General features: G+C 41.3%; 1 protein-coding gene across 7 annotated transcripts in view; it reads right to left on the bottom strand.

The window, feature by feature from the left end:
- Positions 1-17,551, bottom strand: part of MCTP2 (multiple C2 and transmembrane domain containing 2) — a 310,773-nt gene that overhangs the window by 269,205 nt on the left and 24,017 nt on the right. The window contains exon 1 of one of the 7 annotated variants that reach the window (XM_049852811.1): positions 5,860-5,988. The exons of the other annotated variants lie outside the window; for them this stretch is intronic. The gene's annotated coding sequence lies outside the window, so the exon portion shown is untranslated. Of the gene's footprint in view, positions 1-5,859; positions 5,989-17,551 lie in introns of those variants that run through there. 7 annotated transcript variants of the gene reach the window in all.

Genomic DNA, 17,551 nt, shown 5'->3' with positions numbered 1-17,551 from the left:
ATATCGACTGCTGTCTCCGAGCCATCTATAAGATATTGTAGTGATTTATTCTATATTTCCTCACTGAGTCTTATCTTGTTTTGTTTTCTTTCAATATATGTAGATGGGCTACTAGATTGCGCTGTCTTGATTGCTGTAGCCCTTGAATCACTTCTGTCCTATTACCAGCTGGTTTGGGCTGTTACCAGATATATAAACATAAGAGTCCATTCACTATTCTTGAGTAGAATCTGATTTTGGGTCAAGTGTGTGGTGCAGACTGTCACCTATCCACCTAGAGAAATAGTGGCGATAGTTGTGTGCACCAGATTCTAGTAGCAGCAGGGGTTCACACTCCGGGGGAGGGGGCAGGATGCTGACAGGCTTCCCCCAAGTGTCAGTGAGGTAGGTGTGTCTCTATTCCTAAAGCACTTTGGTGGGTGGGCTCTGCAGCTGTACCTTAGGCCCCCAGTGCAAGTACCTCTACAGATTGGTAGGTATCACCCTCCTTAGACCCCTAAGGCAGGAAGCTAGGTGATCTGGGGGGAGCTTCAGCTCTCAGTTCCCTGTTGTGGGTCAGTGAGGGCTCTGTTGAATTCGCAGGGATATCAGACCTGGGAAACTTGGCATTCCAGTAATCCGCTAAAACAATTACGGTCAGATCCCTATCAGAAATGCCTTTGCATTATAATAGCCACCTTGTTCCCTGTAGGGATGAAAGCCCAAGACTGTGGATCACATATGTTTGGCTGGAGCTCGTTCTGTGTTTTTAGTCCAATTAGGGAAGGATTTTTGGTCCCTGGGTTTTTTGTAGCTGCTTCTCTCAGGCCAGGAGAATGGGTTAGGAAAAGATCAAAAAAAAAAAAAGAAAGAAAAAAACCACAGTGCACTTCACTCTCTGGCTCAGGAAATTCCAATGTTAATGAAGCCGCCTGGGAAGGGGAGGGAAGGGTTCAGATAAATAGGAGAGAGTAGCACCCCGGAATATAGACAAAGTTACTTATCTTGCTTGGGATGACTGTTTTATCTGAGATTCCCGAGGGTCTCGTTGATTGTGTGAGCTGGTTGGGTAGACATTGCCCCTGAGGGCCAGGCCCACGTCCCGTGCTTGCGCTGTCTCAGAAGCCGTGGTCAGTTCCTCGGCTGCCAGTCCAAAGCCTAGCGCCAAGGTTCCCCAGCTGGGACGCTGCACTGCAGCCTCCAAAATCAGTTGCTGCCTCCTGGGACTTCTCCTGTCAGCCGCATTGCTGCGCTGCCTGCGTGCACTGGCTGGGGTTCCCCTGAGGTCACTTCAGGGGGCTAGGGCTGCATTCCGTGTTTGCGCCATTTCAGGATGTTGTGCTCAGCTCCCCTGCACCCAGTCCAAATCCTGGCGCCAAGGTTTCCTGACTGGGATGCTGGCTTCAGGCTCCGAAAGCAGTCGTTGCTTCCCCGTGGTTGTTCATTCTCAGTCTCTGTCACTCAGGTCAACTCTTTAGATCTGTGTTTGATGGTCAGGGTTCATAGATTGTCATGTATGTGATCAATTCACTTGTTTTTCTGAGTCTTTGTTGCAAGAGGGATCCGAGGTAGCTTCTACCTAGTCAGCCATCTTGGCCCCACCTCCAGAATGTTTTCTTAATATACTTTGTTATACCATTTGACCTAAATGTCCCCTGAAACCGTGGCCCCCAGGCCCCTGCCCCTGCTACCCGGTCCCTCAAAGTGTTTGGTTGCATTCAGGAAACTTCTTAGCTTGTGGTTTAGCCCAGTTGTGCTGACTTCCCCTGTATTGTGTGTTGCATGGCCAGCCTTCTTAATTACTACACTGTAACACCTCCCAGTTCATGAAGTATGAAGGGATGGAGAAGCTAACTGCTGGACATTAGGGAGTAGATAAGGGTGATTCATTTGCTCAAGTGGAGGTAGAGGCCATGACGAAGGGGAGGTGGCAAACATCTAAGGGGGCTCAAGTGTTAGTACCACCTAAGAGCACCAGGTGCAAAATCCAGGCCTTCCAGGTAAAAGGAACGTTTGGGTGTACTCTCACATCTACCAAATTCAGCTGCTATGAAATAATCGTTTTACAGTGCTCAACCCACAATTCAAAGCATAAATGGCCTCTAGATGTTTTCAGTCTCTCTCTATTGCTTTTGATAGACACTTTGTCCAGTCAGTATTGAGCCAAAAACCGAAGTACATAATGTGCCCTGAACTGCTTAATAAACATCTTAATGGACACAAAGTTAAATCTTTAAGAGTCTACTTTCTACTGTAAGAAAAAAAGCAAACGAAAAAAACTAGTTTTTTCCGTAGAGGAATTATATGCCCAATTAGTTTTGCAACTAAAATAATACAAACTTTTTATAATATGCATTGAGAAGCAATAGATACTTTAAATACATACTAAATTCAACATCAAATGCCACAGCTATGACTTTAACAAATCTTATAGTCATCGTTGAATTGCCTTCACAATCTCAGTTGAAATTAAGAGTGAGTTAATAGACCATTTATCCTGATAGATGATCCTAGGTCAATATAGTTTCAGCAGGGTCTCTGTCATCCCACCCAAAGACACAGTTCACCTTAAGTTGCTAAAAAACAGGATAGGAAACACACACACACACACACACACACACACACAGAGACATGCACACACACACACACACAAATTAAACTGTCATTTTCAAACAATTTGTCAAATGAGAGTTAGCAAACATTATACATATTAAACATATCATGAAATATTGTAATTAATAATAACTGTATAATAATATTATGAAGTTTCACTTATTGGAATTTAATAACACTATTTTGTGTGACTGCAACTGAAAGCCTTTTAAGTATAATTCACTTTTAATCATTCAAAATAAGCTAGATTACCTCAAATGAAAGGACACAGTATATTATATTGCTCGAAGAAACTGTATAATGGCAATAATTAGAGGCAAAGGAAATAAACATTGACTTATTAGTTCTCCCAAAGTTATTAGAGTTTTATCTAATTAGACTAACTTAGATACATAAGAAAGTACAATGTTTTTCAAAAGTCCTTGTAAAAATGGTGCAGGAGGGGGAAGGAGAATTAAAAAAAAAACAGTCCAAGGCTGATTGCTAAGAGATGCAGGTCAGACATACCTCCTCTCTCCAACCTTTTAACCAGTTCTGACACCAGCCACTCCTTCCACGAACTCTCTACTTCTCTGCTGGGTTTGATATTAGGTGCCCACTCTCTGCTTGCTTCCCTTTCCTTTTATCTCTTATAAGATAAAAGGTGGTACAGACCACACTCAAGGGAAACTCCCCTTACAATGGATCAAGGATGTGACCTGGGTAAGGGTGTTACTATCCCACCCTAATTCCCTTTAACATAAAATTACAATCACAAAATGGAGGACAACCACACAATACTGGGATCACGGCCTAACTAAGTAGACACATATTTTTGGGAGACACAATTCAATCCATGACAGTGATGTATTATGGGAAACACTTTATTTTTTCAGGAGTTTTAATGTATGGCATGAATTCATTACAAACTTTTGTAAATACCAGCCAAGCAGGAAACTGAACTGATTTCTTTTATTAACATGGTCTAACTAACATTGTCTGTGTCCATTAATGGTGACCCTATTTGGAATTTCAAAAGCATCAGTTCCACATACCTAGAGTTCACAAGGTCATATCTCAGAGCAAATAGGTCATGGTGTGGGGAAATAAAATAGCAACATTTACCGAGTATGTACTCTATCCCTGGGTGGTGCAAAGTTAATGCTCAGTTACTAATCAGAGGGTTGACAGTTCAAGTCCACCCAGATGTGCCAGGAAAGAAAGTCCTGGCAATCTACTGCCAAAAAATCAGCTGCTGAAAAACCCTGTGGACCATGGTTCTATTCTGAAACACATGGGGTAGCCATAAGTTAGACTCAATGGCAATTATTTTTTTGTCTTGTTTTTCACTATGTTCCAGGTACTCAGTTACACGTCACATAATTTACATAACACGCAGATAAATCCTGCAGGATGGTTCTCATGCCTACTTTACATATGAAGGAACTAATGTTGGAAAAATTAAGTGACTTGCCCCGGGTCATCAGATACATTTTGGTGTCTGGGTTGTTATTAAACCCTGTGGTTGCCAACACAGAGTCCGTGTATTTTCTACTCTGCCAGGCTATCTGACTGATCAAATGGTAAAGCAACCAATTAAACCAACATTTTGAAAATGAAATAAAATAAAGGGTTATTAATCAACACCCATGACAGCAGGAGTCAAGAAATCAAACGACATATTGCATTGGGGAAATCTACTGCAAAAGACTTCAAAAGCAAAGATGTCACTTTGAGGACCTGACCCAAGCCATGGTATTTTCAATTGCCTCCTATGCTTGTGAAAGTTGAACAATGAATAAGGAAGACTGAAGAAGAATTGATACTTCTGAATTATGGTGTTGGTGAAGAATATTGAATATAACATGGACTGCCAGAAGAATGAACAAATCTGTCTTGGAAGAAGTACAGTCAGAATGCTCATTAGAAGCAAGGGTGGCAAGACTTTGTCTCATGTACTTTGGACATGTTATCAGAAGGGACTAATCCCTGGAGAAAGACACCATGCTTGGTATAGGAGAGGGTCAGTGAAAAAGTGCAAAACCCTCAGTGGGACAGACTGACATGGCGGCTACAAGAATGGGCTCAAACATAGCAACAATTGTGAGGATGGCACAGAACCAAGCAACATTTCACTCTGTTATACGTGGGGTCCTATGAGTCAGAACCAAATCACAGCACCTAACAACAACAGCAGTGTGTGAGAGTTTATCCCAACTCCCTCTCTCCCCTACAGTCTTTCTTCAATACCACCAGGACAGTGGTTTCTCCAAAGTGGGATAAAATCACCATTAATGGCTCCTGCCCCTGCATGTAGGAAAAAGTCCTTAATGTGGCGTTTAAAACTCCATTTATTATCTGGTCACAATCTTTACCACCACCGATCTGTCAGTTTGTTGTACTGTGGTGGCTTGCATGTTGCTATAATGTTGGAAGTTACATGGCCAGTACTTCAAATACCAGCAGGGTCACCCATGGTGGACAGGTTTCAGTGGAACTTCCAGACTAAGACAGGCAAGGAAGAAAGGCCTGGTGATCAACTTATGAAAATCAGCCAATGAAAACTTTACGGATCACAAAAATAGTGTTGATATAGTGCTGGACGAGAAGATTGTACAGAACTGGGCAATGTTTCATTCTGTTGTACATAAGGTCACCAGGAGTCAGAGTCAATTGGACAGCAACTAACAATAACACAATTTGTAAACCAGCCATTCCAACTGCAAGGAGTGATGAGAGAAGATGAGAGGTGAGTAGAAAAAAAGAAGTATGGAACCGTCACTCCAGACAGCATGCCCATCTGTTAAAAAGGGCTGCACCCTATGATCAAGAGATAATGCCATAGCTCAACAGCAGGGACACTGAATGGGCTGAGTCTCAGCAGGTGTCTGCAGCCTGGGGAAGAAATGACAAAGATGGGGAAGGGCAATCTGGAATGGGATACACCACACTGAAGGAAGTCCCACTGGACTGTGAGGTGGACAGAAACTTTTGTACAGCCTTATTGTCTCCAAGGGGTAGAAAGAGCTGCTTAGTGACCACAATTCCCAGGAAGAAGAAATCAAGGTTCTGTGGATGGAGAAAACAGAGACGATGAAGGAGGAAGGAGGACTCTAGGAGGACTCAATGGCGGAGGCTGAGTCTTTTTGTGTATCCCTGCAATGAAGCAAATGACTCTGTAGATGAATAGCTGAAGTGGGGGTGGGGGGTTGAGAGAGGTAAAGAACAGGGCAGTCAGAGGTCAGAAGGCTCCTCGCCACGTGTGTGGAAGCTGGAAACGGCAATTACCTGGCAGGGAGGAGTGTATAGGTCCTTGGATGACACAAGCAGTTTGTGATGGGCTGGTAACCTAAAAGTTGGCAGTCTGATCCCATCCAGTGGCACACATAAGAAAGGCCTGGAAATCTGCTTCTGTAAAGATTAGAGCAAGGAAACCCAATGGAGCAGTTCTACTCTGTAACATGTGGGGCTGCCATGAGTCAGAATCAACTTGAAGGCAACAGGTTTTCGTTTTGTTTTTTTTATATCAGGGTTAGACTACAGCCATTACTATTGCCCCGTCCAATCATAATCAAGGTATAAATGAGAATATTGGTACAAGAGACCAAATCAAGACAGAGACGCTGTTTTCTATAGGATAGAGCTGAGTAACCCTTGGCAAATAGCCAAACACATGGCTGTCAAGTTGACTCTGACTTATAGCGGCCCTATAGGACAGAGTAGAACTGCCCCATAGAGTTTCCATGGCTGTAGTCTTTATGGATGCAGACTGCCACACCTTTCAAAATGTTATAGGACAGAGTAGAACTGCCCCATAGAGTTTCCACGGCTGTAGTCTTTATGGATGCAGACTGCCACACCTTTCAAAACGTTAGTTTAGCTGGCACCCACATAGCTGCCAGTGGGTTCAAGCCAGGGCTTTGAACAAGTTTGTTCCAATTTGAACCTCTGCTTGAAGTAGTGAAAATGCTTTTTCTTTAGTATTTTAATATTAAATAAATTTTAATATTAGGGAGAATATATTTTCTCATTTGTTTTAATACAGCTGGGAAACCCTGGTGGAGTAGTGGTTAAGTGCTACGGCTGCTAAACAAAGGGTCGCAGTTCAAATCCTCCAGGCACTCCTTGGAAACTCTATGGGGCAGTTCTACTCCATCCTATAGGGTAGCTATGAGTTGGAATCGAATCGAGGGCACTGGGTTTGATGGGTTTAATATAGCTGTATAAACTGTGATTAATCTCTAGTCCTTGGAAAATGATGCAGGCTCTGTTCCACTCTTAAACCTAACAAACACCCTAATACCTTACAACATATTTTCCCCTATTCGAAAGAGGCGATTGAGAGCTTGACATGACTAACACCGTAGTGATGCTCTAAGTAATCTCTAAACATTTTTTTAATTGCACCAGCTGCACCAGTCTCTTCCAAAGGGGTGTGGAGCTATCTCAGCTCCTGTGGCCTTGGTGTCTCTTCTTCTTTCTTTGTTCTCTTGAGAAATGGCCTTCAGCCTGCAAACCGACAAGAAGGTTTTCTTTCTTGCTCCCTATCTCAGCCACAGTGGACTTGGCAAAACAGCCCCACTAGCAGAGAGATTCTTATGAGAGTTTTTCAGCCTGTAGTAAATATACTGATTAGAGTCCCGGTGCCTGACATGTTTACCTTTAGTTTAATAAAGAGTTTTTGGAGTTGTTTTGTGATGTATAAGACCACCTCTGGACTACATGCTCAAAACATTAGGTAACCCTGATCTTTCCCGTATAAACCCTCCCAACAACCCTTTAGGGCAGACAGAATTTGGGAGAAATTTAAACCCCTCTGTCTCTTGAATACCGGTATTCAATAAAGCCTTCTTACTGCTTACCTCCTCCGGTCTCAGTATTGGCTCTGCGGCAGGCAGCTCGAACCCGCGATTCATGGTAACATGCTGAGAATCACTAGCGCAGCAGTGATTCTCAAAATTTATTATATAGAAGAATTACCTGAGGATCTTGTTAAAATGTAGACTCTCAGTATATCGAATTCAGTATAATTCAAAATGCAAATTATCAGCAAGGGTGGGACCCTCTAAAGTTTCCATTAGCAGCCAAGTGCTTAACCACTGCGCAACCAGAGCATGACCCACAAACGTGGCATCCTTTAGAAAATGGTCTTAATGGCAAAAACCTACTGAACAACATAATCCAGGCTTCAAAGAAGTAACAGTAGCTCAGGTCTACCATCCTATGTATGCAAACCTTGGGTTAGATTTGTTGTAGAATTTAGGATTTTAGAAGGATAGCATCATATATAACACACTGAATGGTGCCTGGAACAGTATTCCATAATCAAACAAATTCAAGATTCACAGTAAATGGGACAGATAGACCAAAAATAGTTTTGTAAAAGTTTAGATCAAAGTTTGTTGACAACAAGTTAAAAAAAAAAAAAAAAAACCCTGTTTTCAGAAGTGTTTGAATTTTTATATTTTGGATAAGAGAATTATGAACCAGTAGTAACAGCTGTGCAGCAGCAGAAATCGATGTGGAAAATCAACTGCCACTTCCTGACCACCACCCTGTAGGAAGCACAATGCTGCACACTTTAATGTGTTCTCTCTGAAGATGAGGAATTCAGAGTTCAATTAGCTATGCGCATTTTGAGTACCACGTAGTGGTGCACTGTTACTCAGGTCCTGCAAACCCAGGACTTGCTCTAGGTTGGGGTGGTCCTCCAGAGTATGGTAGGCATGCTCAGGGAGTTTACAGGACAGTCACCAGGTATGGGAAGAAAAAGTGCGAATCTTTGTTATGGATTGAATTGTGGTCCCTCCAAAATATGAGTCAACTTGCTAGGCCATGATTGCCAGTATTATGTGGCTGTCCACCATTTTATGATCTGATATGATTATCTTCTGTGTTGCAAATCCTAACCTCTATGATGTTAACAGGGGGAATGAGAGGCAGTTATGTTAATAAGGCAGGACTCATTCTACAAGATAAGGTTGTATCTTGAGTCAATCTCTATCGAGATATAAAAGAGAAAAGCGAACAAAGAGGAGAGGGACCTCATTACCACCAAATAAGAAGAGCCAAGAGCAGAGTGAGTCCTTCGGACCTGGAGTCCGCGACAAAAAGAGGCCTTCTCCTGGAACTGGTGCCCTGAATTTGGACTTCTTGCCACCTAAAACTGTGAGAAAATAAATTTCTCTTTGTTAAAGCCATCCACTGGTGGTATTTCTGTTACAGCAGCGCTAGATAACTAAGACAACCTTCATTTAGATTTATTTAATGTGTTTGATGATAAGGGATGTGATCAAAAGAACATGGAAAGAACATTTCTAGAGCACCTAAATATTTAAATCTTTTAATCTGCTGAAAAAGAACTCCAATTCCGAGAAAAATAATTGTGTTTTCCCCTATAGGCAATGATTATTTTTGGAATCGTCGCTCTTCTTTCAGAAGGATCAGGTAACCTACATAACGCAAACCAGACGGCTTAAATAGGCACAATGCTAGTTGGAAAAAAAAAAAATACAAGTATCATTTAAATAGGGTTTTTGGTAAACATCGCTATCACCTGTGCTAAAGAGTGTTTCTCCTGGGGAAAGGCATTAAGCCTTAATTTCAACAAATGATCTCATTTGTCTCTAGTTTACTGACATTAACAAAGTACACTACACGCTACTTCCTTTTGCTTCCTCCAGCACATTATATGTGATTTGCATTTTCAACGGTACACACAGATGCCTTTCCATGGACCCAGGTGATGAGGCAGAGGTAGGAAGAAAAATTTGCATCTCCTTTGAGAGAGGAGTCGCCCATAATTAGAGCAAAAATTCAAACTCAAAACATGGAAATAGATCCATCTGCCATAATGAGGGGTTGAACAATTTTGGTTAACTGAAGCCTTCATTTACTGGGACATCATGAAAATGCACAGGATTAACAATTCTCAGGCGATCTGAGGTACACTGAAAGGTCCATGATGTCAAAATGACAATAAATACTCTTTAATTTCGATGTTTTCAAGAACACAAAGCAATGGTCTTTGTAGTGCTCCTAGGTCATCATCATTAGTAGCCCCCACTGTAAAAAAGTGTAGCAGGTGCAAACTCTATAGGAGATAAGGTTGAATTTAGCTCAATCAATCACAAACTAGGAGTCCCTGGGGGGTGTAAACGGTTCACATACTTGCTGCTAACTGAAAGGTTGGAGGTTTGAGGTTACCCAGAGGTGCCACAGAAGAAAAGCCTGGCAATCTACTTCCCAAAAATTAGCCACTGAAGCTCTATGGGGCACAGTTCTATTCTAACAGGCATAGGGTCACCAGGAGTTGGAAGTGACTTCAGCAGCAACTGGTGATGGTGATGGTAAATGCATCAGGCATGTGGTTGTGAGTAAGAGACAAAGTTTTCACAAAACATCTGGTAAAATAAAGTCATTCCTGCTAAAAATCAGGTTGTGATGTACTAATCAAACAGATAACAAACTGAAGAGGAATGGATTGCATTCATCATCAAAAAGAAAATTTCAAGATCTATCCTGACCGTTATTCAAATTTAAGCACCAGCCACTAAGGCCAAAATCGGAGAAACTGAAGATTTTACCAACTTCTGCAGTCTGAAATTGATCAAACATGCAATCAAGACGCACTGATAATTAGTGATGATAGGAATGTAAAAGTTGGAAATACAGAAGGAGGCATGTTAATTGGAAAATATGGACTTGGTGATAGAAATGACGCTGGAGATCACATGACAGAATTTCGCAACACCAATGACTTCTTCATTGCAAATACCTTTTGTCAACAACATAAACGGTAACTATACACGTGGACATCACCAGATAGAATACACGGGAATCAAATCGGCTACATCTGCAGAAGGAGACGATGGAAAAGCTCAATATCATCAGTGAGAACAAGGGGCCGGCTGCAGAACAGACCATCAATTGGTCATATGCAAGTTCAACTTGAAGCTGAAGAAAATTAGAACAAGCCCACCAGAGCCAAAGCATGACCTTGAGTATATCCCACCTGAATTTTGAGACCATCTCAAGAATAGATTTGACACACTGAACACTAATGACCGAAGACCAGAGGAGTTGTGAGATGACACCAAGGACATCATACATGAAGAAAGCAAAAGGCCATTAGAAAGAAAGGAAAGACCAAAATGGATGTCAGAAGAGACACTGAAACTTGCTCTTCAATGTAGAATAGCTAAAGCAAAAGGAAGAAATAATGAAAAGAGCTGAACAGATTTCAAAGGGCAACTCAGAAAAACAACGTAAAGTATTATAATGAAATGTACAAAGACATGGAGTTAGAACACCAAAAGGGAAGAACACGCTCAGCATCTCTCAAGCTGAAAGAAATGAAAAAATTCAAGCCTCGACTTACAATATTGAAAGATTCTATGGGGAAATATTGAATAACACAGGAAACATCAGAAGGAGACAGAAAGAATACACAGACATTGCACCAAAAGAATTAATTGGTCAATGTTCAACCATTTCAGGAGGTAGCATATGATCTGGAATCAATGGTACTGAAGGAAAATGTCCAAGCTACTCCAAAGGCACCGGTGAAAACAAAGCCCCAGAAATTGGCAGAATACCAATTGAGATGTTTCAACAAACGGATGCTGTGCTGGAGGTGCTCACTCGTCCCTGCCAAGAAATTTGAGAGAGAGCTACTTGACCAACCAGCTGGAAGACATTCGTATTTGTGCCCATTCCAAAGAAAGGTGATCCAACAGAATGCAGAAATTATCAAGCAATATCACTAATATCACACACAAGTAAAATTTTACTGAAGATCACTCAAAAGGGGCTGCAGCAGTACCTCAAGGAAATGCCAGAAATTCCAGCCAGATTCCAAAGAGGACATCATTGCTGATGTCACATGGATCTTGGCTGAAAGCAGAGAATACCAGAAAGATGTTTGCCTTTGTCTTGTTGGCTACGCAAAGGCATTCAACTGTCTGAACCATAACAAATTATGGATAACATTGGGAGGAATGGGAATTCCAGAATACTTAATTGTGCTCATGAGGAGCCTGTACATAGATCTAGAGGCAGTCACTCAAACAGAACAAGATACTGTGTGGTTTAAAGTCAGTAAAGGTGTGTGTCAAGGTTGTAGCCTTTCACCATTACTCAATCTATATGCTAAACACATAATCCAAGAAGCTGGACTACATGAAGAAGAATAGAGCATCAGGATTGGAGGAATACTCATTAACAACCTGCATTATGCAGATAACACAGCCTTGCTTGCTAAAAGTGAAGAGGACTTGAAGCGCTTACTGATGAAGATCAAAGACCACAGCCTTCAGTATGGATTACACGTCAATATAAAGAAACAAAAATCCTCACAACTGGACCAATAAACAACATTATGATAAATGGAGAAAACAGTGAAGTTGTCAAGGATTTCATTTTCTTGGATCTATAATCAACGCCCATGGAAGCAGCAGTTGAGAAATCAAGCAACACACTGCATTGGGAAAATCTGCTGCAAGAGATCTCTTTAAAGTGTTAAAAAGCAAAGATGTCACCTTGAAGACTAAACTGTTTCTGACCCAAGCCATGGTATTTTCAATTGCCTCACAGGCATGTGAAAGCTGAACAGTGAATAAGGAAAACTGAAGAAGAATTGATGCCTCTGAATAATAGTTTTGGCAAAGAATATTGAATATACTATGGACTGCCAGAAGAAAGAACAAATCTGTCTTGGAGGAAGTACAGTCAGAATTCTTCTTAGAAGCAAGGATGGCTCGACTTTGTCTCACATACTTTGGACATGTTATTGGGAGGAACTAATCCCTGGAGAAGGGCATCATGTTTGGTAATGGTCAGCCAAAGAGAGGAAGACCCTTAATGAGATGGACAGACGCAGTGGCTACAACAATGGGCTCAAGCATAACAATTGTGAGTATGGTGCAGGATCCGGTAGTATTTCATTCTGTGGTACACAGGGCTGCTATGAGTCAGAACCAACTCAATGGCACCTAACTAACAATAGAAACAGACAGGTCCAGTGACAAAGTAAATAGAAAGCATTTCCCCCAATGTCACTTCATGCTTTTTCCAAACAACATAATGACCCCTTATGTTTAAATTATTATTTCTTTTGTACCAACAATTTTCCCAGCCCTGCTTCATTCCTGTTGCCTCCTAAACAAAGATTACTGAGATACCCAGTTGCTAAGGAAACCCTGGTGGTATAGTGGTTAAGAGCTCTGGCTGCTAACCAAAAGGTCAGCAGTTTCCACCAGGCACTCCTTGGAAACTCTATGGGGCAGTTCTACTCTGTCTGCCAGGGTTGCTAGGAGTTGGAATCGACTCGACAGCAATAGGTTTTTTTTTTTAATTTTTCCAATTACTAAACTGACCAGGCTTCACAACAGCACCCAATCCCGAGGTGATCGCTGCTTCCCCGGTCCTTCCTTAAAATCTTATAGCACAAACCTAATGCCCCCTCTGTTCCCTCTTACCAAAATTCCCCCAAATCCCCCTCATATGTTCTCCCTTGCTGCAGCCTGTTAATAAATCTAGCTTTGTTGGGTTACAGGTGTATTTCTGAAGCTCCTTATCTAAATGGAATTTATCACTATTCAGGGAAAAAAAAAAAAAGACAAGCATAAATAAATTATTACAATATTTATGTCAGATAGTGATAAGTACTGAGAAAAATAAACTGCCAAAAATAAAAAAACAGTTCATTTTTTAGCCAATTACATACAAATGAAAGAGCCCTGATGGCACAGTGGTTAAGTGCTCAGCTACTAAGCAAAAGGCTAGCAGTTCGAACCCACCAGCACGTCTGCAGGAGAAAATACCTGGCAGTCTGCTCCCATAAAAGATTACAGCCTAGAAAACCTTATGGGGCAGTTCTACTCCATCCTATAGGCTCACTATAAGTCATAATTGACTTAACGGCAGCAGGTTTTGGAAAAATAAATGGTTCTTAATACCAAAGATCTCAGTAGTACAGAAGAAAACCATCTCTCTACCAGACACAGTAACAAACCTAAAGAGATCTTATAATCCTATTTCTGTCTTTGGGTCTCCAAAATACCAAACTTGGCACTTAGAAGTCCTTTCCTAAGGATACATTTGAAATCATTTCTGTCAATAGCCCTGGCCAGACTGATCATTTCACCATGGACATTAGTGAAGTTAGGAGATCAAAATGTTACAGGCTATTTTTTAATTATGTATCGATGCTATCTAATGGATTTTGTCTTTGGAAGAAGAAAGAAGCACATGTCTGATCTTCCAATAGAAGACTCCTAATTGGTCTCATAATCCCAGCTTTGCTAAATCTTGTATTACATACGCTGACCTTTCCCAAGCATAACACATCTTTTATAGGTATACTGGATTAAAGCCATCTGACCTTCTGACCACAAAGCTTCCTTCTGACCACGAAGTTTGTGCTCATCCCTTAGGTGATACTGTCATCCCTAACTGGAGATCATCCAATCTCTCCTTTGAGCGAATCAATCATGATTCCAGAATAAGAATTTACAAACCTGAAGAGACACTGTGGATGATGTTATAATTACTGGAGTATTAGAGTGCGAAAAAGTGCAGAAAATTACAACGGCTGAGTAAAAGCAGTGGGATTCAAATACTGTAGGAAATAAATAGCAATCATAAACAGAAACAATTAAACATCCAAACGGTATAAAGAAAACATTTGCTGTCACCAAAATCCACCACCAAGGTAGTCAAAGCTTTCTAATAAGTCGCTCGCCACTTCCCCATGCTCTTTGTACGCACGTGTGCAACCTCGATGTATACAGCTTGAAATCTGAGTCACTGAAGGCGAAAGTAAACAGCGTGCTCTGGAGCAGAAAGAGCCACACTTAAAGCAGATGTTGGTTTCAACCCACTAATGAAGTACAATAACACCAGATTTTTTTGTTTTTTTTTTTTAGATGATAAGAACACTTCCTTTCCTAGTCTTTGAAGTTGAAGGGTTACACGTATATGAATGTTACAGTAGAATTAGGCCTGGGACATGAGGTGACATAGAAATACCACACTGCTTATATTATCTATGAGTTTGCAAGTGGATTCCAATGTAATGAAAGCATTTTTTTATTTCCTAAAGGAAATAGCTAAAGGAGTAAAATACACACCGTTTATTCTCCTGAGACCCTCAGAATCCTGTGTGAGGGGCAGATGACAAAACAACCCCAACATAGCATGGAGTGGTCTATGAGGAGTTAATAATGGGTTGCAAATGGAACGCGTAGGAGACACATCAACCCAATGTGGTAAGGGTGCAGACCAAGGAAACAGGAATTAGGATGGAGATGATGGGACTGACTGAGAAGCTGGATTATGTAATTTGTAAATTATATGTGTTGGGGTTTGGGGCTAAGGCAAAGAGAGACATTTAAGTTTCCAGACAGGCAGCCAAGAAATATGGTGGGATCATCAATGAACACAGGGAAACAAGAGCAAGAGCAGTTTACAGCAGGTAAAATGAATTTCATGTTGAATTTGTTCAGTTGGACCTGCTGTTGCTGCCGCTGCCACTGCCATTGAGTAGATTCTGACTCACAGCGACCCTAAAGGACACAGTAGAACTGCCCCATAGGGTTTCCAAGGAGCACCGGGTGGATTTGAACTGCCGACCTTTTAGTTAGCAGCCGTAGCTCTTAACCACTACGCCATCAGGGTTTCCATTCAGTTGGAAGGACTAATAAGTTGTCAACGTTGAGGCAGATCATATATATAGTCCAGCTGGATGTTCAGGTATGGAGTTCAGGAGTGAGGCCTGGGATAGAAATGTGGAAGATAGGAACTCTTCCCCCATCCCAAACAATTGTGGAAAGTGAAAGAAAATAGGGCTAGGAACTGAACCACAGGGATCACTGACTTAGTGACATCACAGAGAAAGAGAACTCACATTGAGAACTGAAGAAGACTGGCCACAGGGCCACAAGGAGAGCCAGAGAAGAAGGGGAACAGAGTTGAGGAAGCTGAATGAAGAAAATATTTCAAGCAGGGAGTGAGCAACAGTCTGAAATACACCTGAGAAGTCACACGAGGAAGGCGGAGGTGCACCCATTGTTTGGATGCTGGGAAGGCGGGAAGGTAAGTGTGACAACAGACACTCAAGAAGCTTTGCTGTGAAGAGGAGAGACACACCACTGTGATCCCATGCTAGTGAAGAGATGTAGACACTATAAATAGTATCATTTGATTAAGATATGTAAATAATTTTTGGAACACTGTCAAACATATGTTAAAAAAAAAAACTCACCGTTAAGTCAATTCTGACTCAGAGGGACCCTATCAGACAGAGCAGAACTGCCCCGCAGGGTTTCCAAGGAGCACCTAGTGGGTTTGAACTGCTGACCTTTTGGTTAGCAACTGAGCTCTTAACCAGTGTGCCACCAGGGCTCTGTTAAACATATATAAATAAGGGCATATAAAAGTCAAACTGAGTAGAAGTTGCACATATATAAGTATTTTTAACTAAAGTCCGGTAAGGGGTTAAGGTTTTAATTGCAGACCCCCAAAACCTCACAATTTCTTCTTTCCCGACATCATAGTTTTCATGTTTCACTTTGATGGGACGCAATCCATACCTAAAGACATTCTGGGTTGCCCTTGTACCCTGAGGTCATAGGTTACAAACTGGAGAATTAGAGATTTAAGCCATTGAGACTTTTTCACTTTCAGAGACAAGAAAACTGAAAATCAGGGGCGTGAATGGAAAAATCGTGCTTTATTTGTCTCCTCTCTGGGGCAGCTGCTCAGTGATCGGCACTTGGCAGAGGTCTAATTAACGTTTGTTAAACTGAACTAAAGATCAAATGGCCAATTAGAGATGGAAACATGGCTAGAATCCAGATCTTTTTTGACTCCCTGGCTAATTTGCTTTCAATGACAATTCAAAAGGCTGTCTGGGGTCTGCAGGGCATTTTTTAAAAAGAAGTTATAAAATTAATTTTTAAGCCAAGGAGGAATGAATATACAGATTTGTAAGGTGCAAACTTTCAAAAAGATGTGTAAGTTTATATATACCCATTGCCTTTGAGTTGTTTCCAACTCATAGCGACCCTATAGAACTGTCTCATAGGGTTTCTAGTGAGCAGCTGATGGATTCAAACCTCTGACCTTCTGGTTAGCAGCCATAATTCACTGTAGCTCTTAACCACTGTGCCACCAGGGCTCCAAAGTTTATATATATATATATATATACACACACACACATATATATACATATATTTGCTTACATAATTAAACATGTATCTAGAGCAGGGTCAAAACCTCAGGTGACAATAGTTACCAGAGAAGTAACAAGAAGATAAACAGGCTGAAGCAAGATAATATGGAGTGGTGGGGACTGAGGCAACCTTGAGAGCACATGACTCCCTGGAAGTAGAGTTCCTCCTTAGCGCGGCCAATGGTATACAGACCTGACATTACTACGTACTCTGATTTTTTAAGAAATGCTCACACACTGTCCAAATGTTTATGTGATAATTCCATGTTTTTAGAACACTGCCAAACACTACCAAACAAAAGTCATCCCAGGGCCAGTATTTTCAAACCATTTTCTAGAGCATGCTTCCTATGTAAGTATATAAATGTGAATACATTGCTTCTTATTCGGATATTTGCTAAGACTTCAGGACGAGGGCATTTTCTCTCCTGCCTCTCACTCTATAAATAATCAACACCAGCTCACATTTAGTAACACAACAGAGACAGCTTTTTCCCAGGACAGGTCATTTTTGCACTAAAATTGTTTGGCTATGCTATCGATTTTGCTCTCTCCGTGCCTTCACATTCAATTCTATGAATAAGCATAAAAATCATAACGCGTTATTTCCAGCTACTCTTGGTTGAGGTTGTTTGGTTTCTCTTAAAGGTACTATAGTTCTCTGGGTGATTTCACCTTGGAGAGCTCCTGTCATTTACTACAACTGAGATACAAAGACCCTCGCTGAGTTAACACAGGAAAATAAAC

The sequence above is a fragment of the Elephas maximus genome, chromosome 13, assembly GCF_024166365.1.
Source record: "Elephas maximus indicus isolate mEleMax1 chromosome 13, mEleMax1 primary haplotype, whole genome shotgun sequence".
NCBI classification, from domain to species: domain Eukaryota; kingdom Metazoa; phylum Chordata; class Mammalia; order Proboscidea; family Elephantidae; genus Elephas; species Elephas maximus.
The sequence above is the reverse complement of the archived record's forward strand: the minus strand, read 5'-3'. Positions and strand labels throughout refer to the sequence as shown.